This window comes from Castor canadensis, chromosome 10 (assembly GCF_047511655.1).
Source record: "Castor canadensis chromosome 10, mCasCan1.hap1v2, whole genome shotgun sequence".
NCBI classification, from domain to species: Eukaryota; Metazoa; Chordata; class Mammalia; order Rodentia; family Castoridae; genus Castor; species Castor canadensis.
In genome coordinates this window covers 89,343,212-89,366,027 of record NC_133395.1, presented here as the reverse complement: position 1 = coordinate 89,366,027, position 22,816 = coordinate 89,343,212, and the positions used below count along the sequence as shown (strand labels likewise).

Here is a 22,816-nt window from a genome sequence, read left to right as displayed (position 1 = left end):
GGACGAGGGTCAAGTTTTCTCGGGGGAAAATTTCTCAGTGCTCTCGGGCGCTTGTTCTTCTGGGAATGTCCACTGCTGTGGCCAAGGCGGGGGACGCACAGCTCGGGCCAGGGCAAGCAGCCGCCCTCCTCCGTCGCCTCCTGGAGCCGTATCCTTGGGTGGGTGCGTGGCTCCCAGCGGAGGTCTCGGGGACCCTTCCGGTCCTCTTCGTCCGGAAAGCGCCACTGCCCCTCCAGCCCATCAGGAAAACGGCAGCCGCGCCCTTCGCCGACCCGCTCCGCCCTCCTCCACACTCAGGGCCTGGGGCTGCGGGGCTGAATCGTGAGGCTTTCCAGCCCAGGACTTCACCTCTGGCCCCTTTCACACCCGGGATCTTGGGAAGAAGAAACAAAACCAAACACAGCCAAAGCCATCTCCTCCGACCCGGGGCCCCTCCACATCCCTTCCGATCCCGGGTTCCTGCCGGCCTCCCGGGGCGTTTCTCCCAGGCAGGCCTTCGCGGCCACTACACGGGGCTGAGCACTCGAGTCCTCGGGCGTCACGGGGCCCGCGGCCACGCCAAGCACGCACGACTCCCGTGTCTCGTCTGCTCCTGGGTGCCCTGGGCCTCTTCCCTGTGCCGCTGCTGGGTCTTGTGCCCCTGCTTGGCCTCCTTCAGACCCGGCCCCGTGCTACGCGGCCACGTGCTACAGGATCGTGCCAGCAGAACTGGCCCTGGCTGAGCCCCGTACCCACCCTCCTGCCATCCCTGGCCCTGCTAGCAAATGGCAGAGATCCTCTGGCCTCCGAGCCCAGACAAAAATCCTGATGCAGTTGGCCGAGGGGCCGCAAACCAAGGCTTCGCTTGTTCCCGCTCAGGCCCCAGCCATACCCTCTTGTCCTTCGGCTGCTCGTGTGTGGGGTGGGGGAGAGGAGGGTGCGTCCCCGTGCGTGCGTGCGTGGTCTGGGTGTCTCTGTGTGGTGTGTGTGTGTGTGTGTGTGTGTGTGTTAGATGCCGTGCCTGGTGTAGGTGGGGAAGAGCAAGCCCTCACGCACAGAGCCCCATCACACACTGGGGCCGGGCCGAGGGGGTCAATCTGCTCGGCCTGATTGCGTTGGGCATACATTGCAGAAGGTGGGTTTTCCAAGGCGGAGCAGAGGGTCCCGGCACCTGAGGTTGTCCACGGGGAGAATGTCTGTTCCACGGGGGCAAGCGGTCCCTTCCGTCGTGCCCAAGCCCATGTGACCCCGAAGGCCAGGTGGCCCCGGTCCTTGAGCTGACTGAGGAGTGCTTTGAGACCCGGAGGGTGGCACAGGCGACTGGGCGCCAGCGGCGGCCCTCCCTCCCTTTGAGCGGGACGGGGAGCTGCCGCTGGCATCCGGAGCTCTGGCGGCCTGCGCCCTCTGTCCCTGTGACCGCAGGCTCTCCGTGGGAGGCGGGATCCCACGTAGAGGTCGCACGCTGGCTGCCCTGTCTTGGGTTGAGCGACGGAGCGCGACGTGGAGCAGCACCCGACTGAGGCTCCCTGCTTCTCTGTCCCCTGGCGTCTTGCCCTGGACCCAGTGCACCACCTTGTGGCGAGCCCAGGTGTGGCACGTCCCGCTGTGGGGCCCGCTGGGGTGCAGGACCCACTTTCTCATGGCTTCCGCACGTCCCTCCCCGCCCGCCTGGAGGGCAGTTGGGGAGCGGTCCCCAACGTGGCCTGGGACCAACCTCGCTGGTGACCCGGGTCGCGGGCGCGCGCCCCAGGAGAGTGTGGGGAGGGGAGAGGATTCGGGGACGTAGCTGTGAGGATTCGGTGTGCGTGGGTCTGGAGGGTGGCCCGGACGGGGTCGGGGTCGTGGTCACGGTGGGTCGTTGTGGTGGTGGTGGTGGTGGTGGTGCTGGGGGTGGTGGTGGTGGGGGGGGGTGGTGGCGAAGTCCCCGAAGAGAAAAGGAGCAGCGAGGGAGGGAGGAGCAAAAGCCTACAGCACCCGGTATTCCCAGGCGTTCTCCCATCCAAGTACTAACCAGGCCCGACCCTGCTTAGCTTCCGAGATCAGACGAGATCGGGCGCGTTCAGGGTGGTATGGCCGTAGACGCTAGCCGCCGCCTCCGGGAGCCCCAAGAGCCTGCCGAGGGCCCCGGCGTGCGTCTCCACGCTGCTCTCCTGGCACGGCTGGGAGTCCGGGTGGGGGTTGGCAGCCCGGGGCAAGCGGCCAGAGGCCCCGCGCGCCTGCTCGGGCAGCCGGTCTCGCCCAGGTGGCCGCTGGGTGGCTTTCTTCCAGAGGTTTCCTGCTGCCAGGACGAGGGTCAAGTTTTCTCGGGGGAAAATTTCTCAGTGCTCTCGGGCGCTTGTTCTTCTGGGAATGTTCACTGCTGTGGCCAAGGCGGGGGACGCACAGCTTGGGCCAGGGCAAGCAGCCGCCCTCCTCCGTCGCCTCCTGGAGCCGTATCCTTGGGTGGGTGCGTGGCTCCCAGCGGAGGTCTCGGGGACCCTTCCGGTCCTCTTCGTCCAGAAAGCGACACTGCCCCTCCAGCCCATCAGGAAAACGGCAGCTGCGCCCTTCGCCGACCCGCTCCGCCCTCCTCCACACTCAGGGCCTGGGGCTGCAGGGCTGAATCGTGAGGCTTTCCAGCCCAGGACTTCACCTCTGGCCCCTTTCACACCTGGGATCTTGGGAAGAAGAAACAAAACCAAACACAGCCAAAGCCATCTCCTCCGACCCGGGGCCCCTCCACATCCCTTCCGATCCCGGGTTCCTGCCGGCCTCCCGGGGCGTTTCTCCCAGGCAGGCCTTCGCGGCCACTACACGGGGCTGAGCACTCGAGTCCTCGGGCGTCACGGGGCCCGCGGCCACGCCAAGCACGCACGACTCCCGGGTCTCGTCTGCTCCTGGGTGCCCTGGGCCTCTTCCCTGTGCCGCTGCTGGGTCTTGTGCCCCTGCTTGGCCTCCATCAGACCCGGCCCCGTGCTACGCGGCCACGTGCTACAGGATCGTGCCAGCAGAACTGGCCCTGGCTGAGCCCCGTACCCACCCTCCTGCCATCCCTGGCCCTGCTAGCAAATGGCAGAGATCCTCTGGCCTCCGAGCCCAGACAAAAATCCTGATGCAGATGGCCGAGGGGCCGCAAACCAAGGCTTCGCTTGTTCCCGCTCAGGCCCCAGCCATACCCTCTTGTCCTTCGGCTGCTCGTGTGTGGGGTGGGGGAGAGGAGGGTGCGTCCCCGTGCGTGCGTGCGTGGTCTGGGTGTCTCTGCGTGGTGTGTGTGTGTGTGTGTGTGTGTGTTAGATGCCGTGCCTGGTGTAGGTGGGGAAGAGCAAGCCCTCACGCACAGAGCCCCATCACACACTGGGGCCGGGCCGAGGGGGTCAATCTGCTCGGCCTGATTGCGTTGGGCATACATTGCAGAAGGTGGGTTTTCCAAGGCGGAGCAGAGGGTCCCGGCACCTGAGGTTGTCCACGGGGAGAATGTCTGTTGCACGGGGGCAAGCGGTCCCTTCCGTCGTGCCCAAGCCCATGTGACCCCGAAGGCCAGGTGGCCCCGGTCCTTGAGCTGACTGAGGAGTGCTTTGAGACCCGGAGGGTGGCACAGGCGACTGGGCGCCAGCGGCGGCCCTCCCTCCCTTTGAGCGGGACGGGGAGCTGCCGCTGGCATCCGGAGCTCTGGCGGCCTGCGCCCTCTGTCCCTGTGACCGCAGGCTCTGCCGTGGGAGGCGGGAACCCACGTAGAGGTCGCGCGCTGGCTGCCCTGTCTTGGGTTGAGCGACGGAGCGCGACGTGGAGCAGCACCCGACTGAGGCTCCCTGCTTCTCTGTCCCCTGGCGTCTTGCCCTGGACCCAGTGCACCACCTTGTGGCGAGCCCAGGTGTGGCGCGTCCCGCTGTGGGGCCCGCTGGGGTGCAGGACCCACTTTCTCATGGCTTCCGCACGTCCCTCCCCGCCCGCCTGGAGGGCAGTTGGGGAGCGGTCCCCAACGTGGCCTGGGACCAACCTCGCTGGTGACCCGTGTCGCGGGCGTGCGCCCCAGGAGAGTGTGGGGAGGGGAGAGGATTCGGGGACGTAGCTGTGAGGATTCGGTGTGCGTGGGTCTGGCGGGTGGCCCGGACGGGGTCGGGGTCGTGGTCACGGTGGGTCGTTGTGGTGGTGGTGGTGGTGGTGGTGCTGGGGGTGGTGGTGGTGGTGGGGGGGGTGGTGGCGAAGTCCCCGAAGACAAAAGGAGCAGCGAGGGAGGGAGGAGCAAAAGCCTACAGCACCCGGTATTCCCAGGCGGTCTCCCATCCAAGTACTAACCAGGCCCGACCCTGCTTAGCTTCCGAGATCAGACGAGATCGGGCGCGTTCAGGGTGGTATGGCCGTAGACGCTAGCCGCCGCCTCCGGGAGCCCCAAGAGCCTGCCGAGGGCCCCGGCGTGCGTCTCCACGCTGCTCTCCTGGCACGGCTGGGAGTCCGGGTGGGGGCTGGCAGCCCGGGGCCAGCGGCCAGAGGCCCCGCGCGCCTGCTCGGGCAGCCGGTCTCGCCCAGGTGGCCGCTGGGTGGCTTTCTTCCCGAGGTGTCCTGCTGCCAGGACGAGGGTCAAGTTTTCTCGGGGGAAAATTTCTCAGTGCTCTCGGGCGCTTGTTCTTCTGGGAATGTCCACTGCTGTGGCCAAGGCGGGGGACGCACAGCTCGGGCCAGGGCAAGCAGCCGCCCTCCTCCGTCGCCTCCTGGAGCCGTATCCTTGGGTGGGTGCGTGGCTCCCAGCGGAGGTCTCGGGGACCCTTCCGGTCCTCTTCGTCTGGAAAGCGCCACTGCCCCTCCAGCCCATCAGGAAAACGGCAGCCGCGCCCTTCGCCGACCCGCTCCGCCCTCCTCCACACTCAGGGCCTGGGGCTGCGGGGCTGAATCGTGAGGCTTTCCAGCCCAGGACTTCACCTCTGGCCCCTTTCACACCCGGGATCTTGGGAAGAAGAAACAAAACCAAACACAGCCAAAGCCATCTCCTCCGACCCGGGGCCCCTCCACATCCCTTCCGATCCCGGGTTCCTGCCGGCCTCCCGGGGCGTTTCTCCCAGGCAGGCCTTCGCGGCCACTACACGGGGCTGAGCACTCGAGTCCTCGGGCGTCACGGGGCCCGCGGCCACGCCAAGCACGCACGACTCCCGGGTCTCGTCTGCTCCTGGGTGCCCTGGGCCTCTTCCCTGTGCCGCTGCTGGGTCTTGTGCCCCTGCTTGGCCTCCTTCAGACCCGGCCCCGTGCTACGCGGCCACGTGCTACAGGATCGTGCCAGCAGAACTGGCCCTGGCTGAGCCCCGTACCCACCCTCCTGCCATCCCTGGCCCTGCTAGCAAATGGCAGAGATCCTCTGGCCTCCGAGCCCAGACAAAAATCCTGATGCAGTTGGCCGAGGGGCCGCAAACCAAGGCTTCGCTTGTTCCCGCTCAGGCCCCAGCCATACCCTCTTGTCCTTCGGCTGCTCGTGTGTGGGGTGGGGGAGAGGAGGGTGCGTCCCCGTGCGTGCGTGCGTGGTCTGGGTGTCTCTGCGTGGTGTGTGTGTGTGTGTGTGTGTGTGTTAGATGCTGTGCCTGGTGTAGGTGGGGAAGAGCAAGCCCTCACGCACAGAGCCCCATCACACACTGGGGCCGGGCCGAGGGGGTCAATCTGCTCGGCCTGATTGCGTTGGGCATACATTGCAGAAGGTGGGTTTTCCAAGGCGGAGCAGAGGGTCCCGGCACCTGAGGTTGTCCACGGGGAGAATGTCTGTTCCACGGGGGCAAGCGGTCCCTTCCGTCGTGCCCAAGCCCATGTGACCCCGAAGGCCAGGTGGCCCCGGTCCTTGAGCTGACTGAGGAGTGCTTTGAGACCCGGAGGGTGGCACAGGCGACTGGGCGCCAGCGGCGGCCCTCCCTCCCTTTGAGCGGGACGGGGAGCTGCCGCTGGCATCCGGAGCTCTGGCGGCCTGCGCCCTCTGTCCCTGTGACCGCAGGCTCTGCCGTGGGAGGCGGGATCCCACGTAGAGGTCGCGTGCTGGCTGCCCTGTCTTGGGTTGAGCGACGGAGCGCGACGTGGAGCAGCACCCGACTGAGGCTCCCTGCTTCTCTGTCCCCTGGCGTCTTGCCCTGGACCCAGTGCACCACCTTGTGGCGAGCCCAGGTGTGGCGCGTCCCGCTGTGGGGCCCGCTGGGGTGCAGGACCCACTTTCTCATGGCTTCCGCACGTCCCTCCCCGCCCGCCTGGAGGGCAGTTGGGGAGCGGTCCCCAACGTGGTCTGGGACCAACCTCGCTGGTGACCCGTGTCGCGGGCGCGCGCCCCAGGAGAGTGTGGGGAGGGGAGAGGATTCGGGGACGTAGCTGTGAGGATTCGGTGTGCGTGGGTCTGGCGGGTGGCCCGGACGGGGTCGGGGTCGTGGTCACGGTGGGTCGTTGTGGTGGTGGTGGTGGTGGTGGTGCTGGGTGTGGTGGTGGTGGTGGGGGGGGTGGTGGCGAAGTCCCCGAAGACAAAAGGAGCAGCGAGGGAGGGAGGAGCAAAAGCCTACAGCACCCGGTATTCCCAGGCGGTCTCCCATCCAAGTACTAACCAGGCCCGACCCTGCTTAGCTTCCGAGATCAGACGAGATCGGGCGCGTTCAGGGTGGTATGGCCGTAGACGCTAGCCGCCGCCTCCGGGAGCCCCAAGAGCCTGCCGAGGGCCCCGGCGTGCGTCTCCACGCTGCTCTCCTTTCACGGCTGGGAGTCCGGGTGGGGGCTGGCAGCCCGGGGCCAGCGGCCAGAGGCCCCGCGCGCCTGCTCGGGCAGCCGGTCTCGCCCAGGTGGCCGCTGGGTGGCTTTCTTCCCGAGGTGTCCTGCTGCCAGGACGAGGGTCAAGTTTTCTCGGGGGAAAATTTCTCAGTGCTCTCGGGCGCTTGTTCTTCTGGGAATGTCCACTGCTGTGGCCAAGGCGGGGGACGCACAGCTCGGGCCAGGGCAAGCAGCCGCCCTCCTCCGTCGCCTCCTGGAGCCGTATCCTTGGGTGGGTGCGTGGCTCCCAGCGGAGGTCTCGGGGACCCTTCCGGTCCTCTTCGTCCAGAAAGCACCACTGCCCCTCCAGCCCATCAGGAAAACGGCAGCCGCGCCCTTCGCCGACCCGCTCCGCCCTCCTCCACACTCAGGGCCTGGGGCTGCGGGGCTGAATCGTGAGGCTTTCCAGCCCAGGACTTCACCTCTGGCCCCTTTCACACCCGGGATCTTGGGAAGAAGAAACAAAACCAAACACAGCCAAAGCCATCTCCTCCGACCCGGGGCCCCTCCACATCCCTTCCAATCCCGGGTTCCTGCCGGCCTCCCGGGGCGTTTCTCCCAGGCAGGCCTTCGCGGCCACTACACGGGGCTGAGCACTCGAGTCCTCGGGCGTCACGGGGCCCGCGGCCACGCCAAGCACGCACGACTCCCGGGTCTCGTCTGCTCCTGGGTGCCCTGGGCCTCTTCCCTGTGCCGCTGCTGGGTCTTGTGCCCCTGCTTGGCCTCCTTCAGACCCGGCCCCGTGCTACGCGGCCACGTGCTACAGGATCGTGCCAGCAGAACTGGCCCTGGCTGAGCCCCGTACCCACCCTCCTGCCATCCCTGGCCCTGCTAGCAAATGGCAGAGATCCTCTGGCCTCCGAGCCCAGACAAAAATCCTGATGCAGTTGGCCGAGGGGCCGCAAACCAAGGCTTCGCTTGTTCCCGCTCAGGCCCCAGCCATACCCTCTTGTCCTTCGGCTGCTCGTGTGTGGGGTGGGGGAGAGGAGGGTGCGTCCCCGTGCGTGCGTGCGTGGTCTGGGTGTCTCTGCGTGGTGTGTGTGTGTGTGTGTGTGTGTGTGTTAGATGCCGTGCCTGGTGTAGGTGGGGAAGAGCAAGCCCTCACGCACAGAGCCCCATCACACACTGGGGCCGGGCCGAGGGGGTCAATCTGCTCGGCCTGATTGCGTTGGGCATACATTGCAGAAGGTGGGTTTTCCAAGGCGGAGCAGAGGGTCCCGGCACCTGAGGTTGTCCACGGGGAGAATGTCTGTTCCACGGGGGCAAGCGGTCCCTTCCGTCGTGCCCAAGCCCATGTGACCCCGAAGGCCAGGTGGCCCCGGTCCTTGAGCTGACTGAGGAGTGCTTTGAGACCCGGAGGGTGGCACAGGCGACTGGGCGCCAGCGGCGGCCCTCCCTCCCTTTGAGCGGGACGGGGAGCTGCCGCTGGCATCCGGAGCTCTGGCGGCCTGCGCCCTCTGTCCCTGTGACCGCAGGCTCTGCCGTGGGAGGCGGGATCCCACGTAGAGGTCGCGCGCTGACTGCCCTGTCTTGGAAGGCAGCTATGCTCACCACTATACCACCAACGCAAACTGCCCTGTCTTGGGTTGAGCGACGGAGCGCGACGTGGAGCAGCACCCGACTGAGGCTCCCTGCTTCTCTGTCCCCTGGCGTCTTGCCCTGGACCCAGTGCACCACCTTGTGGCGAGCCCAGGTGTGGCGCGTCCCGCTGTGGGGCCCGCTGGGGTGCAGGACCCACTTTCTCATGGCTTCCGCACGTCCCTCCCCGCCCGCCTGGAGGGCAGTTGGGGAGCGGTCCCCAACGTGGCCTGGGACCAACCTCGCTGGTGACCCGTGTCGCGGGCGCGCGCCCCAGGAGAGTGTGGGGAGGGGAGAGGATTCGGGGACATAGCTGTGAGGATTCGGTGTGCGTGGGTCTGGCGGGTGGCCCGGACGGGGTCGGGGTCGTGGTCACGGTGGGTCGTTGTGGTGGTGGTGGTGGTGGTGCTGGGGGTGGTGGTGGTGGTGGGGGGGTGGTGGCGAAGTCCCCGAAGACAAAAGGAGCAGCGAGGGAGGGAGGAGCAAAAGCCTACAGCACCTGGTATTCCCAGGCGGTCTCCCATCCAAGTACTAACCAGGCCCGACCCTGCTTAGCTTCCGAGATCAGACGAGATCGGGCGCGTTCAGGGTGGTATGGCCGTAGACGCTAGCCGCCGCCTCCGGGAGCCCCAAGAGCCTGCCGAGGGCCCCGGCGTGCGTCTCCACGCTGCTCTCCTGGCACGGCTGGGAGTCCGGGTGGGGGCTGGCAGCCCGGGGCCAGCGGCCAGAGGCCCCGCGCGCCTGCTCGGGCAGCCGGTCTCGCCCAGGTGGCCGCTGGGTGGCTTTCTTCCCGAGGTGTCCTGCTGCCAGGACGAGGGTCAAGTTTTCTCGGGGGAAAATTTCTCAGTGCTCTCGGGCGCTTGTTCTTCTGGGAATGTCCACTGCTGTGGCCAATGCGGGGGACGCACAGCTCGGGCCAGGGCAAGCAGCCGCCCTCCTCCATCGCCTCCTGGAGCCGTATCCTTGGGTGGGTGCGTGGCTCCCAGCGGAGGTCTCGGGGACCCTTCCGGTCCTCTTCGTCCGGAAAGCGCCACTGCCCCTCCAGCCCATCAGGAAAACGGCAGCCGCGCCCTTCGCCGACCCGCTCCGCCCTCCTCCACACTCAGGGCCTGGGGCTGCGGGGCTGAATCGTGAGGCTTTCCAGCCCAGGACTTCACCTCTGGCCCCTTTCACACCCGGGATCTTGGGAAGAAGAAACAAAACCAAACACAGCCAAAGCCATCTCCTCCGACCCGGGGCCCCTCCACATCCCTTCCGATCCCGGGTTCCTGCCGGCCTCCCGGGGCGTTTCTCCCAGGCAGGCCTTCGCGGCCACTACACGGGGCTGAGCACTCGAGTCCTCGGGCGTCACGGGGCCCGCGGCCACGCCAAGCACGCACGACTCCCGGGTCTCGTCTGCTCCTGGGTGCCCTGGGCCTCTTCCCTGTGCCGCTGCTGGGTCTTGTGCCCCTGCTTGGCCTCCTTCAGACCCGGCCTCGTGCTACGCGGACACGTGCTACAGGATCGTGCCAGCAGAACTGGCCCTGGCTGAGCCCCGTACCCACCCTCCTGCCATCCCTGGCCCTGCTAGCAAATGGCAGAGATCCTCTGGCCTCCGAGCCCAGACAAAAATCCTGATGCAGTTGGCCGAGGGGCCGCAAACCAAGGCTTCGCTTGTTCCCGCTCAGGCCCCAGCCATACCCTCTTGTCCTTCGGCTGCTCGTGTGTGGGGTGGGGGAGAGGAGGGTGCGTCCCCGTGCGTGCGTGCGTGGTCTGGGTGTCTCTGCGTGGTGTGTGTGTGTGTGTGTGTGTGTGTTAGATGCCGTGCCTGGTGTAGGTGGGGAAGAGCAAGCCCTCACGCACAGAGCCCCATCACACACTGGGGCCGGGCCGAGGGGGTCAATCTGCTCGGCCTGATTGCGTTGGGCATACATTGCAGAAGGTGGGTTTTCCAAGGCGGAGCAGAGGGTCCCGGCACCTGAGGTTGTCCACGGGGAGAATGTCTGTTCCACGGGGGCAAGCGGTCCCTTCCGTCGTGCCCAAGCCCATGTGACCCCGAAGGCCAGGTGGCCCCGGTCCTTGAGCTGACTGAGGAGTGCTTTGAGACCCGGAGGGTGGCACAGGCGACTGGGCGCCAGCGGCGGCCCTCCCTCCCTTTGAGCGGGACGGGGAGCTGCCGCTGGCATCCGGAGCTCTGGCGGCCTGCGCCCTCTGTCCCTGTGACCGCAGGCTCTGCCGTGGGAGGCGGGATCCCACGTAGAGGTCGCGCGCTGGCTGCCCTGTCTTGGGTTGAGCGACGGAGCGCGACGTGGAGCAGCACCCGACTGAGGCTCCCTGCTTCTCTGTCCCCTGGCGTCTTGCCCTGGACCCAGTGCACCACCTTGTGGCGAGCCCAGGTGTGGCGCGTCCCGCTGTGGGGCCCGCTGGGGTGCAGGACCCACTTTCTCATGGCTTCCGCACGTCCCTCCCCGCCCGCCTGGAGGGCAGTTGGGGAGCGGTCCCCAACGTGGCCTGGGACCAACCTCGCTGGTGACCCGTGTCGCGGGCGCGCGCCCCAGGAGAGTGTGGGGAGGGGAGAGGATTCGGGGACGTAGCTGTGAGGATTCGGTGTGCGTGGGTCTGGCGGGTGGCCCGGACGGGGTCGGGGTCGTGGTCACGGTGGGTCGTTGTGGTGGTGGTGGTGGTGGTGGTGCTGGGGGTGGTGGTGGTGTTGTGGGGGGGTGGTGGCGAAGTCCCCGAAGACAAAAGGAGCAGCGAGGGAGGGAGGAGCAAAAGCCTACAGCACCCGGTATTCCCAGGCGGTCTCCCATCCAAGTACTAACCAGGCCCGACCCTGCTTAGCTTCCGAGATCAGACGAGATCGGGCGCGTTCAGGGTGGTATGGCCGTAGACGCTAGCCGCCGCCTCCGGGAGCCCCAAGAGCCTGCCGAGGGCCCCGGCGTGCGTCTCCACGCTGCTCTCCTGGCACGGCTGGGAGTCCGGGTGGGGGCTGGCAGCCCGGGGCCAGCGGCCAGAGGCCCCGCGCGCCTGCTCGGGCAGCCGGTCTCGCCCAGGTGGCCGCTGGGTGGCTTTCTTCCCGAGGTGTCCTGCTGCCAGGACGAGGGTCAAGTTTTCTCGGGGGAAAATTTCTCAGTGCTCTCGGGCGCTTGTTCTTCTGGGAATGTCCACTGCTGTGGCCAAGGCGGGGGACGCACAGCTCGGGCCAGGGCAAGCAGCCGCCCTCCTCCGTCGCCTCCTGGAGCCGTATCCTTGGGTGGGTGCGTGGCTCCCAGCGGAGGTCTCGGGGACCCTTCCGGTCCTCTTCGTCCGGAAAGCACCACTGCCCCTCCAGCCCATCAGGAAAACGGCAGCCGCGCCCTTCGCCGACCCGCTCCGCCCTCCTCCACACTCAGGGCCTGGGGCTGCGGGGCTGAATCGTGAGGCTTTCCAGCCCAGGACTTCACCTCTGGCCCCTTTCACACCCGGGATCTTGGGAAGAAGAAACAAAACCAAACACAGCCAAAGCCATCTCCTCCGACCCGGGGCCCCTCCACATCCCTTCCGATCCCGGGTTCCTGCCGGCCTCCCGGGGCGTTTCTCCCAGGCAGGCCTTCGCGGCCACTACACGGGGCTGAGCACTCGAGTCCTCAGGCGTCACGGGGCCCGCGGCCACACCAAGCACGCACGACTCCCGGGTCTCGTCTGCTCCTGGGTGCCCTGGGCCTCTTCCCTGTGCCGCTGCTGGGTCTTGTGCCCCTGCTTGGCCTCCTTCAGACCCGGCCCCGTGCTACGCGGCCACGTGCTACAGGATCGTGCCAGCAGAACTGGCCCTGGCTGAGTCCCGTACCCACCCTCCTGCCATCCCTGGCCCTGCTAGCAAATGGCAGAGATCCTCTGGCCTCCGAGCCCAGACAAAAATCCTGATGCAGTTGGCCGAGGGGCCGCAAACCAAGGCTTCGCTTGTTCCCGCTCAGGCCCCAGCCATACCCTCTTGTCCTTCGGCTGCTCGTGTGTGGGGTGGGATAGAGGAGGGTGCGTCCCCGTGCGTGCGTGCGTGGTCTGGGTGTCTCTGCGTGGTGTGTGTGTGTGTGTGTGTGTGTGTTAGATGCCGTGCCTGGTGTAGGTGGGGAAGAGCAAGCCCTCACGCACAGAGTCCCATCACACACTGGGGCCGGGCCGAGGGGGTCAATCTGCTCGGCCTGATTGCGTTGGGCATACATTGCAGAAGGTGGGTTTTCCAAGGCGGAGCAGAGGGTCCCGGCACCTGAGGTTGTCCACGGGGAGAATGTCTGTTCCACGGGGGCAAGCGGTCCCTTCCGTCGTGCCCAAGCCCATGTGACCCCGAAGGCCAGGTGGCCCCGGTCCTTGAGCTGACTGAGGAGTGCTTTGAGACCCGGAGGGTGGCACAGGCGACTGGGCGCCAGCGGCGGCCCTCCCTCCCTTTGAGCGGGACGGGGAGCTGCCGCTGGCATCCGGAGCTCTGGCGGCCTGCGCCCTCTGTCCCTGTGACCGCAGGCTCTGCCATGGGAGGCGGGATCCCACGTAGAGGTCGCGCGCTGGCTGCCCTGTCTTGGGTTGAGCGACGGAGCGCGACGTGGAGCAGCACCCGACTGAGGCTCCCTGCTTCTCTGTCCCCTGGCGTCTTGCCCTGGACCCAGTGCACCACCTTGTGGCGAGCCCAGGTGTGGCGCGTCCCGCTGTGGGGCCCGCTGGGGTGCAGGACCCACTTTCTCATGGCTTCCGCACGTCCCTCCCCGCCCGCCTGGAGGGCAGTTGGGGAGCGGTCCCCAACGTGGCCTGGGACCAACCTCGCTGGTGACCCGTGTCGCGGGCGCGCGCCCCAGGAGAGTGTGGGGAGGGGAGAGGATTCGGGGACGTAGCTGTGAGGATTCGGTGTGCGTGGGTCTGGCGGGTGGCCCGGACGGGGTCGGGGTCGTGGTCACGGTGGGTCGTTGTGGTGGTGGTGGTGGTGGTGGTGCTGGGGGTGGTGGTGGTGGTGGGGGGGGTGGTGGCGAAGTCCCCGAAGACAAAAGGAGCAGCGAGGGAGGGAGGAGCAAAAGCCTACAGCACCCGGTATTCCCAGGCGGTCTCCCATCCAAGTACTAACCAGGCCCGACCCTGCTTAGCTTCCGAGATCAGACGAGATCGGGCGCGTTCAGGGTGGTATGGCCGTAGACGCTAGCCGCCGCCTCCGGGAGCCCCAAGAGCCTGCCGAGGGCCCCGGCGTGCGTCTCCACGCTGCTCTCCTGGCACGGCTGGGAGTCCGGGTGGGGGCTGGCAGCCCGGGGCCAGCGGCCAGAGGCCCCGCGCGCCTGCTCGGGCAGCCGGTCTCGCCCAGGTGGCCGCTGGGTGGCTTTCTTCCCGAGGTGTCCTGCTGCCAGGACGAGGGTCAAGTTTTCTCGGGGGAAAATTTCTCAGTGCTCTCGGGCGCTTGTTCTTCTGGGAATGTCCACTGCTGTGGCCAAGGCGGGGGACGCACAGCTCGGGCCAGGGCAAGCAGCCGCCCTCCTCCGTCGCCTCCTGGAGCCGTATCCTTGGGTGGGTGCGTGGCTCCCAGCGGAGGTCTCGGGGACCCTTCCGGTCCTCTTCGTCCGGAAAGCGCCACTGCCCCTCCAGCCCATCAGGAAAACGGCAGCCGCGCCCTTCGCCGACCCGCTCCGCCCTCCTCCACACTCAGGGCCTGGGGCTGCGGGGCTGAATCGTGAGGCTTTCCAGCCCAGGACTTCACCTCTGGCCCCTTTCACACCCGGGATCTTGGGAAGAAGAAACAAAACCAAACACAGCCAAAGCCATCTCCTCCGACCCGGGGCCCCTCCACATCCCTTCCGATCCCGGGTTCCTGCCGGCCTCCCGGGGCGTTTCTCCCAGGCAGGCCTTCGCGGCCACTACACGGGGCTGAGCACTCGAGTCCTCGGGCGTCACGGGGCCCGCGGCCACGCCAAGCACGCACGACTCCCGGGTCTCGTCTGCTCCTGGGTGCCCTGGGCCTCTTCCCTGTGCCGCTGCTGGGTCTTGTGCCCCTGCTTGGCCTCCTTCAGACCCGGCCCCGTGCTACGCGGCCACGTGCTACAGGATCGTGCCAGCAGAACTGGCCCTGGCTGAGTCCCGTACCCACCCTCCTGCCATCCCTGGCCCTGCTAGCAAATGGCAGAGATCCTCTGGCCTCCGAGCCCAGACAAAAATCCTGATGCAGTTGGCCGAGGGGCCGCAAACCAAGGCTTCGCTTGTTCCCGCTCAGGCCCCAGCCATACCCTCTTGTCCTTCGGCTGCTCGTGTGTGGGGTGGGGGAGAGGAGGGTGCGTCCCCGTGCGTGCGTGCGTGGTCTGGGTGTCTCTGCGTGGTGTGTGTGTGTGTGTGTGTGTGTGTTAGATGCCGTGCCTAGTGTAGGTGGGGAAGAGCAAGCCCTCACGCACAGAGTCCCATCACACCCTGGGGCCGGGCCGAGGGGGTCAATCTGCTCGGCCTGATTGCGTTGGGCATACATTGCAGAAGGTGGGTTTTCCAAGGCGGAGCAGAGGGTCCCGGCACCTGAGGTTGTCCACGGGGAGAATGTCTGTTCCACGGGGGCAAGCGGTCCCTTCCGTCGTGCCCAAGCCCATGTGACCCCGAAGGCCAGGTGGCCCCGGTCCTTGAGCTGACTGAGGAGTGCTTTGAGACCCGGAGGGTGGCACAGGCGACTGGGCGCCAGCGGCGGCCCTCCCTCCCTTTGAGCGGGACGGGGAGCTGCCGCTGGCATCCGGAGCTCTGGCGGCCTGCGCCCTCTGTCCCTGTGACCGCAGGCTCTGCCGTGGGAGGCGGGATCCCACGTAGAGGTCGCGCGCTGGCTGCCCTGTCTTGGGTTGAGCGACGGAGCGCGACGTGGAGCAGCACCCGACTGAGGCTCCCTGCTTCTCTGTCCCCTGGCGTCTTGCCCTGGACCCAGTGCACCACCTTGTGGCGAGCCCAGGTGTGGCGCGTCCCGCTGTGGGGCCCGCTGGGGTGCAGGACCCACTTTCTCATGGCTTCCGCACGTCCCTCCCCGCCCGCCTGGAGGGCAGTTGGGGAGCGGTCCCCAACGTGGCCTGGGACCAACCTCGCTGGTGACCCGTGTCGCGGGCGCGCGCCCCAGGAGAGTGTGGGGAGGGGAGAGGATTCGGGGACGTAGCTGTGAGGATTCGGTGTGCGTGGGTCTGGCGGGTGGCCCGGACGGGGTCGGGGTCGTGGTCACGGTGGGTCGTTGTGGTGGTGGTGGTGGTGGTGGTGCTGGGGGTGGTGGTGGTGGTGGGGGGCGTGGTGGCGAAGTCCCCGAAGACAAAAGGAGCAGCGAGGGAGGGAGGAGCAAAAGCCTACAGCACCCGGTATTCCCAGGCGGTCTCCCATCCAAGTACTAACCAGGCCCGACCCTGCTTAGCTTCCGAGATCAGACGAGATCGGGCGCGTTCAGGGTGGTATGGCCGTAGACGCTAGCCGCCGCCTCCGGGAGCCCCAAGAGCCTGCCGAGGGCCCCGGCGTGCGTCTCCACGCTGCTCTCCTGGCACGGCTGGGAGTCCGGGTGGGGGCTGGCAGCCCGGGGCCAGCGGCCAGAGGCCCCGCGCGCCTGCTCGGGCAGCCGGTCTCGCCCAGGTGGCCGCTGGGTGGCTTTCTTCCCGAGGTGTCCTGCTGCCAGGACGAGGGTCAAGTTTTCTCGGGGGAAAATTTCTCAGTGCTCTCGGGCGCTTGTTCTTCTGGGAATGTCCACTGCTGTGGCCAAGGCGGGGGACGCACAGCTCGGGCCAGGCCAAGCAGCCGCCCTCCTCCGTCGCCTCCTGGAGCCGTATCCTTGGGTGGGTGCGTGGCTCCCAGCGGAGGTCTCGGGGACCCTTCCGGTCCTCTTCGTCCGGAAAGCGCCACTGCCCCTCCAGCCCATCAGGAAAACGGCAGCCGCGCCCTTCGCCGACCCGCTCCGCCCTCCTCCACACTCAGGGCCTGGGGCTGCGGGGCTGAATCGTGAGGCTTTCCAGCCCAGGACTTCACCTCTGGCCCCTTTCACACCCGGGATCTTGGGAAGAAGAAACAAAACCAAACACAGCCAAAGCCATCTCCTCCGACCCGGGGCCCCTCCACATCCCTTCCGATCCCGGGTTCCTGCCGGCCTCCCGGGGCGTTTCTCCCAGGCAGGCCTTCGCGGCCACTACACGGGGCTGAGCACTCGAGTCCTCGGGCGTCACGGGGCCCGCGGCCACGCCAAGCACGCACGACTCCCGGGTCTCGTCTGCTCCTGGGTGCCCTGGGCCTCTTCCCTGTGCCGCTGCTGGGTCTTGTGCCCCTGCTTGGCCTCCTTCAGACCCGGCCCCGTGCTACGCGGCCACGTGCTACAGGATCGTGCCAGCAGAACTGGCCCTGGCTGAGCCCCGTACCCACCCTCCTGCCATCCCTGGCCCTGCTAGCAAATGGCAGAGATCCTCTGGCCTCCGAGCCCAGACAAAAATCCTGATGCAGTTGGCCGAGGGGCCGCAAACCAAGGCTTCGCTTGTTCCCGCTCAGGCCCCAGCCATACCCTCTTGTCCTTCGGCTGCTCGTGTGTGGGGTGGGGGAGAGGAGGGTGCGTCCCCGTGCGTGCGTGCGTGGTCTGGGTGTCTCTGCGTGGTGTGTGTGTGTGTGCGTGTGTGTGTTAGATGCCGTGCCTGGTGTAGGTGGGGAAGAGCAAGCCCTCACGCACAGAGCCCCATCACACACTGGGGCCGGGCCGAGGGGGTCAATCTGCTCGGCCTGATTGCGTTGGGCATACATTGCAGAAGGTGGGTTTTCCAAGGCGGAGCAGAGGGTCCCGGCACCTGAGGTTGTCCACGGGGAGAATGTCTGTTCCACGGGGGCAAGCGGTCCCTTCCGTCGTGCCCAAGCCCATGTGACCCCGAAGGCCAGGTGGCCCCGGTCCTTGAGCTGACTGAGGAGTGCTTTGAGACCCGGAGGGTGGCACAGGCGACTGGGCGCCAGCGGCGGCCCTCCCTCCCTTTGAGCGGGACAGGGAGCTGCCGCTGGCATCCGGAGCTCTGGCGGCCTGCGCCCTCTGTCCCTGTGACCGCAGGCTCTGCCGTGGGAGGCGGGATCCCACGTAGAGGTCGCGCGCTGGCTGCCCTGTCTTGGGTTGAGCGACGGAGCGCGACGTGGAGCAGCACCCGACTGAGGCTCCCTGCTTCTCTGTCCCCTGGCGTCTTGCCCTGGACCCAGTGCACCACCTTGTGGCGAGCCCAGGTGTGGCGCGTCCCGCTGTGGGGCCCGCTGGGGTGCAGGACCCACTTTCTCATGGCTTCCGCACGTCCCTCCCCGCCCGCCTGGAGGGCAGTTGGGGAGCGGTCCCCAACGTGGCCTGGGACCAAACTCGCTGGTGACCCGTGTCGCGGGCGCGCGCCCCAGGAGAGTGTGGGGAGGGGAGAGGATTCGGGGACGTAGCTGTGAGGATTCGGTGTGCGTGGGTCTGGCGGGTGGCCCGGACGGGGTCGGGGTCGTGGTCACGGTGGGTCGTTGTGGTGGTGGTGGTGGTGGTGGTGCTGGGGGTGGTGGTGGTGGTGGGGTGGGTGGTGGCGAAGTCCCCGAAGACAAAAGGAGCAGCGAGGGAGGGAGGAGCAAAAGCCTACAGCACCCGGTATTCCCAGGCGGTCTCCCATCCAAGTACTAACCAGGCACGACCCTGCTTAGCTTCCGAGATCAGACGAGATCGGGCGCGTTCAGGGTGGTATGGCCGTAGACGCTAGCCGCCGCCTCCGGGAGCCCCAAGAGCCTGCCGAGGGCCCCGGCGTGCGTCTCCACGCTGCTCTCCTGGCACGGCTGGGAGTCCGGGTGGGGGCTGGCAGCCCGGGGCCAGCGGCCAGAGGCCCCGCGCGCCTGCTCGGGCAGCCGGTCTCGCCCAGGTGGCCGCTGGGTGGCTTTCTTCCAGAGGTGTCCTGCTGCCAGGACGAGGGTCAAGTTTTCTCGGGGGAAAATTTCTCAGTGCTCTCGGGCGCTTGTTCTTCTGGGAATGTTCACTGCTGTGGCCAAGGCGGGGGACGCACAGCTCGGGCCAGGGCAAGCAGCCGCCCTCCTCCGTCGCCTCCTGGAGCCGTATCCTTGGGTGGGTGCGTGGCTCCCAGCGGAGGTCTCGGGGACCCTTCCGGTCCTCTTCGTCCGGAAAGCGACACTGCCCCTCCAGCAAATCAGGAAAACGGCAGCCGCGCCCTTCGCCGACCCGCTCCGCCTTCCTCCACACTCAGGGCCTGGGGCTGCGGGGCTGAATCGTGAGGCTTTCCAGCCCAGGACTTCACCTCTGGCCCCTTTCACACCTGGGATCTTGGGAAGAAGAAACAAAACCAAACACAGCCAAAGACATCTCCTCCGACCCGGGGCCCCTCCACATCCCTTCCGATCCGGGTTCCTGCCGGCCTCCCGCGGCGTTTCTCCCAGGCAGGCCTTCGCGGCCACTACACGGGGCTGAGCACTCGAGTCCTCGGGCGTCACGGGGCCCGCGGCCACGCCAAGCACGCACGACTCCCGGGTCTCGTCTGCTCCTGGGTGCCCTGGGCCTCTTCCCTGTGCCGGTGCTGGGTCTTGTGCCCCTGCTTGGCCTCCATCAGACCCGGCCCCGTGCTACGCGGCCACGTGCTACAGGATCGTGCCAGCAGAACTGGACCTCGCTGAGCCCCGTACCCACCCTCCTGCCATCCCTGGCCCTGCTAGCAAATGGCAGAGATCCTCTGGCCTCCGAGCCCAGACAAAAATCCTGATGCAGATGGCCGAGGGGCCGCAAACCAAGGCTTCGCTTGTTCCCGCTCAGGCCCCAGCCATACCCTCTTGTCCTTTGGCTGCTCGTGTGTGGGGTGGGGGAGCGGAGGGTGCGTCCCCGTGCGTGCGTGCGTGGTCTGGGTGTCTCTGTGTGGTGTGTGTGTGTGTGTGTGTGTGTGTGTGTGTGTGTTAGATGCCGTGCCTGGTGTAGGTGGGGAAGAGCAAGCCCTCACGCACAGAGCCCCATCACACACTGGGGCCGGGCCGAGGGGGTCAATCTGCTCGGCCTGATTGCGTTGGGCATACATTGCAGAAGGTGGGTTTTCCAAGGCGGAGCAGAGGGTCCCGGCACCTGAGGTTGTCCACGGGGAGAATGTCTGTTCCACGGGGGCAAGCGGTCCCTTCCGTCGTGCCCAAGCCCATGTGACCCCGAAGGCCAGGTGGCCCCGGTCCTTGAGCTGACTGAGGAGTGCTTTGAGACCCGGAGGGTGGCACAGGCGACTGGGCACCAGCGGCGGCCCTCCCTCCCTTTGAGCGGGATGGGGAGCTGCCGCTGGCATCCGGAGCTCTGGCGGCCTGCGCCCTCTGTCCCTGTGACCGCAGGCTCTGCCGTGGGAGGCGGGATCCCACGTAGAGGTCGCGCGCTGGCTGCCCTGTCTTGGGTTGAGCGACGGAGCTCGACGTGGAGCAGCACCCGACTGAGGCTCCCTGCTTCTCTGTCCCCTGGCGTCTTGCCCTGGACCCAGTGCACCACCTTGTGGCGAGCCCAGGTGTGGCGCGTCCCGCTGTGGGGCCCGCTGGGGTGCAGGACCCACTTTCTCATGGCTTCCGCACGTCCCTCCCCGCCCGCCTGGAGGGCAGTTGGGGAGCGGTCCCCAACGTGGCCTGGGACCAACCTCGCTGGTGACCCGTGTCGCGGGCGCGCGCCCCAGGAGAGTGTGGGGAGGGGAGAGGATTCGGGGACGTAGCTGTGAGGATTCGGTGTGCGTGGGTCTGGCGGGTGGCCCGGACGGGGTCGGGGTCGTGGTCACGGTGGGTCGTTGTGGTGGTGGTGGTGGTGGTGCTGGGGGTGGTGGTGGTGGTGGGGGGGGTGGTGGCGAAGTCCCCGAAGACAAAAGGAGCAGCGAGGGAGGGAGGAGCAAAAGCCTACAGCACCCGGTATTCCCAGGCGGTCTCCCATCCAAGTACTAACCAGGCCCGACCCTGCTTAGCTTCCGAGATCAGACGAGATCGGGCGCGTTCAGGGTGGTATGGCCGTAGACGCTAGCCGCCGCCTCCGGGAGCCCCAAGAGCCTGCCGAGGGCCCCGGCGTGCGTCTCCACGCTGCTCTCCTGGCACGGCTGGGAGTCCGGGTGGGGGCTGGCAGCCCGGGGCCAGCGGCCAGAGGCCCCGCGCGCCTGCTCGGGCAGCCGGTCTCGCCCAGGTGGCCGCTGGGTGGCTTTCTTCCCGAGGTGTCCTGCTGCCAGGACGAGGGTCAAGTTTTCTCGGGGGAAAATTTCTCAGTGCTCTCGGGCGCTTGTTCTTCTGGGAATGTCCACTGCTGTGGCCAAGGCGGGGGACGCACAGCTCGGGCCAGGGCAAGCAGCCGCCCTCCTCCGTCGCCTCCTGGAGCCGTATCCTTGGGTGGGTGCGTGGCTCCCAGCGGAGGTTTCGGGGACCCTTCCGGTCCTCTTCGTCCGGAAAGCGCCACTGCCCCTCCAGCCCATCAGGAAAACGGCAGCCGCGCCCTTCGCCGACCCGCTCCGCCCTCCTCCACACTCAGGGCCTGGGGCTGCGGGGCTGAATCGTGAGGCTTTCCAGCCCAGGACTTCACCTCTGGCCCCTTTCACACCCGGGATCTTGGGAAGAAGAAACAAAACCAAACACAGCCAAAGCCATCTCCTCCGACCCGGGGCCCCTCCACATCCCTTCCGATCCCGGGTTCCTGCCGGCCTCCCGGGGCGTTTCTCCCAGGCAGGCCTTCGCGGCCACTACACGGGGCTGAGCACTCGAGTCCTCGGGCGTCACGGGGCCCGCGGCCACGCCAAGCACGCACGACTCCCGGGTCTCGTCTGCTCCTGGGTGCCCTGGGCCTCTTCCCTGTGCCGCTGCTGGGTCTTGTGCCCCTGCTTGGCCTCCTTCAGACCCGGCCCCGTGCTACGCGGCCACGTGCTACAGGATCGTGCCAGCAGAACTGGCCCTGGCTGAGCCCCGTACCCACCCTCCTGCCATCCCTGGCCCTGCTAGCAAATGGCAGAGATCCTCTGGCCTCCGAGCCCAGACAAAAATCCTGATGCAGTTGGCCGAGGGGCCGCAAACCAAGGCTTCGCTTGTTCCCGCTCAGGCCCCAGCCATACCCTCTTGTCCTTCGGCTGCTCGTGTGTGGGGTGGGGGAGAGGAGGGTGCGTCCCCGTGCGTGCGTGCGTGGTCTGGGTGTCTCTGCGTGGTGTGTGTGTGTGTGTGTGTGTGTGTTAGATGCCGTGCCTGGTGTAGGTGGGGAAGAGCAAGCCCTCACGCACAGAGCCCCATCACACACTGGGGCCGGGCCGAGGGGGTCAATCTGCTCGGCCTGATTGCGTTGGGCATACATTGCAGAAGGTGGGTTTTCCAAGGCGGAGCAGAGGGTCCCGGCACCTGAGGTTGTCCACGGGGAGAATGTCTGTTCCACGGGGGCAAGCGGTCCCTTCCGTCGTGCCCAAGCCCATGTGACCCTGAAGGCCAGGTGGCCCCGGTCCTTGAGCTGACTGAGGAGTGCTTTGAGACCCGGAGGGTGGCACAGGCGACTGGGCGCCAGCGGCGGCCCTCCCTCCCTTTGAGCGGGACGGGGAGCTGCCGCTGGCATCCGGAGCTCTGGCGGCCTGCGCCCTCTGTCCCTGTGACCGCAGGCTCTGCCGTGGGAGGCGGGATCCCACGTACAGGTCGCGCGCTGGCTGCCCTGTCTTGGGTTGAGCGACGGAGCGCGACGTGGAGCAGCACCCGACTGAGGCTCCCTGCTTCTCTGTCCCCTGGCGTCTTGCCCTGGACCCAGTGCACCACCTTGTGGCGAGCCCAGGTGTGACGCGTCCCGCTGTGGGGCCCGCTGGGGTGCAGGACCCACTTTCTCATGGCTTCCGCACGTCCCTCCCCGCCCGCCTGGAGGGCAGTTGGGGAGCGGTCCCCAACGTGGCCTGGGACCAACCTCGCTGGTGACCCGTGTCGCGGGCGCGCGCCCCAGGAGAGTGTGGGGAGGGGAGAGGATTCGGGGACGTAGCTGTGAGGATTCGGTGTGCGTGGGTCTGGCGGGTGGCCCGGACGGGGTCGGGGTCGTGGTCACGGTGGGTCGTTGTGGTGGTGGTGGTGGTGGTGCTGGGGGTGGTGGTGGTGGGGGGGGGGTGGTGGCGAAGTCCCCGAAGACAAAAGGAGCAGCGAGGGAGGGAGGAGCAAAAGCCTACAGCACCCGGTATTCCCAGGCGGTCTCCCATCCAAGTACTAACCAAGCCCGACCCTGCTTAGCTTCCGAGATCAGACGAGATCGGGCGCGTTCAGGGTGGTATGGCCGTAGACGCTAGCCGCCGCCTCCGGGAGCCCCAAGAGCCTGCCGAGGGCCCCGGCGTGCGTCTCCACGCTGCTCTCCTGGCACGGCTGGGAGTCCGGGTGGGGGCTGGCAGCCCGGGGCCAGCGGCCAGAGGCCCCGCGCGCCTGCTCGGGCAGCCGGTCTCGCCCAGGTGGCCGCTGGGTGGCTTTCTTCCCGAGGTGTCCTGCTGCCAGGACGAGGGTCAAGTTTTCTCGGGGGAAAATTTCTCAGTGCTCTCGGGCGCTTGTTCTTCTGGGAATGTCCACTGCTGTGGCCAAGGCGGGGGACGCACAGCTCGGGCCAGGGCAAGCAGCCGCC

The 22,816-nt window shown here is 67.5% G+C and overlaps 10 non-coding genes across 10 annotated transcripts; all 10 read right to left on the bottom strand.

Moving 5' to 3' along the window:
- Positions 1-1,941: 1,941 nt before the first annotated feature.
- On the bottom strand, positions 1,942-2,060 carry LOC141412826 (5S ribosomal RNA). Its single transcript, XR_012437668.1, has one exon. It is a non-coding gene; the product is annotated as a 5S ribosomal RNA (ribosomal RNA).
- A 2,145-nt stretch (positions 2,061-4,205) lies between these two features.
- LOC141412198 (5S ribosomal RNA) lies at positions 4,206-4,324 on the bottom strand. The gene has a single exon (XR_012437037.1). It is a non-coding gene; the product is annotated as a 5S ribosomal RNA (ribosomal RNA).
- Positions 4,325-6,469: 2,145 nt separating this feature from the next.
- On the bottom strand, positions 6,470-6,588 carry LOC141412197 (5S ribosomal RNA). The gene has a single exon (XR_012437036.1). It is a non-coding gene; the product is annotated as a 5S ribosomal RNA (ribosomal RNA).
- Positions 6,589-8,782: 2,194 nt separating this feature from the next.
- On the bottom strand, positions 8,783-8,901 carry LOC141413324 (5S ribosomal RNA). The gene has a single exon (XR_012438116.1). It is a non-coding gene; the product is annotated as a 5S ribosomal RNA (ribosomal RNA).
- Positions 8,902-11,047: 2,146 nt separating this feature from the next.
- LOC141412196 (5S ribosomal RNA) lies at positions 11,048-11,166 on the bottom strand. Its single transcript, XR_012437035.1, has one exon. It is a non-coding gene; the product is annotated as a 5S ribosomal RNA (ribosomal RNA).
- A 2,145-nt stretch (positions 11,167-13,311) lies between these two features.
- On the bottom strand, positions 13,312-13,430 carry LOC141412195 (5S ribosomal RNA). Its single transcript, XR_012437034.1, has one exon. It is a non-coding gene; the product is annotated as a 5S ribosomal RNA (ribosomal RNA).
- A 2,145-nt stretch (positions 13,431-15,575) lies between these two features.
- LOC141412194 (5S ribosomal RNA) lies at positions 15,576-15,694 on the bottom strand. The gene has a single exon (XR_012437033.1). It is a non-coding gene; the product is annotated as a 5S ribosomal RNA (ribosomal RNA).
- A 2,145-nt stretch (positions 15,695-17,839) lies between these two features.
- Positions 17,840-17,958, bottom strand: LOC141412775 (5S ribosomal RNA). Its single transcript, XR_012437617.1, has one exon. It is a non-coding gene; the product is annotated as a 5S ribosomal RNA (ribosomal RNA).
- A 2,151-nt stretch (positions 17,959-20,109) lies between these two features.
- On the bottom strand, positions 20,110-20,228 carry LOC141412193 (5S ribosomal RNA). The gene has a single exon (XR_012437032.1). It is a non-coding gene; the product is annotated as a 5S ribosomal RNA (ribosomal RNA).
- A 2,141-nt stretch (positions 20,229-22,369) lies between these two features.
- LOC141412561 (5S ribosomal RNA) lies at positions 22,370-22,488 on the bottom strand. The gene has a single exon (XR_012437403.1). It is a non-coding gene; the product is annotated as a 5S ribosomal RNA (ribosomal RNA).
- Between the last annotated feature and the right edge of the window lie 328 nt (positions 22,489-22,816).